Below are 677 nucleotides of genomic sequence, written 5' to 3' on the forward strand. Positions count from 1 at the left end.
GAACGTCGGAGCAGCTCCGAAATCCCTCTCAGCACAGCCGGCGCGTCCGATCGCCTAAAACACGGAACCGGAACTAATGCACTCCTGGGACAGAGCAGGAATTGCTTCGACAGGGGCACATTGGCCTGCGTTGCGTCTTCTGCATCCCCCCCCCCCCTCCCTCTACGTAACGAGCGAGGAAAAAAAGAAATAGAGTTATCGAAACTCCGCCGCGATAAGAAAAACGTGGAAGGGGGCAGCATAAAAAAGGGGTGGGGCGGTAGCGTAAGCGAAAGAAAGCCGGGAAATACGAGCGTCAACATTAGCATTACTGACATTCAGAGAGAGGGGCCGTGCCGGCGGAAAGCACCGAAATGCCGACTGCCAAGAAGCGGCTATGGGAAAAGAACGGTCGCAGAAGCAGCGGCGCGGGGTCCCAGAGCGAGCGAGTGAACGCGGGCTGCCCCACGCACGCGAAGAAAGTGGATGAGATAGCAAAAGCGACCTGCGCGCTGCGCGGTAGAAGGGGGGTTGCAGGAGAAAGGGCGAAGTGGAAAGAGCAGTGCGGGGCACCGGGAGGAAGGGACGAAACAGCCGGAAAGGAGAGAGGGACACCATTGAAGAAGGGGGGCGGGGAGCGCATCGTAGCGCGCACTTCCCTTTGCTCGCTTTCCCTTTCCAGCCTGAAGAAAACAAGT

Source organism: Dermacentor variabilis, chromosome 2 (genome assembly GCF_050947875.1).
Source record: "Dermacentor variabilis isolate Ectoservices chromosome 2, ASM5094787v1, whole genome shotgun sequence".
Classification (NCBI taxonomy): domain Eukaryota; kingdom Metazoa; phylum Arthropoda; class Arachnida; order Ixodida; family Ixodidae; genus Dermacentor; species Dermacentor variabilis.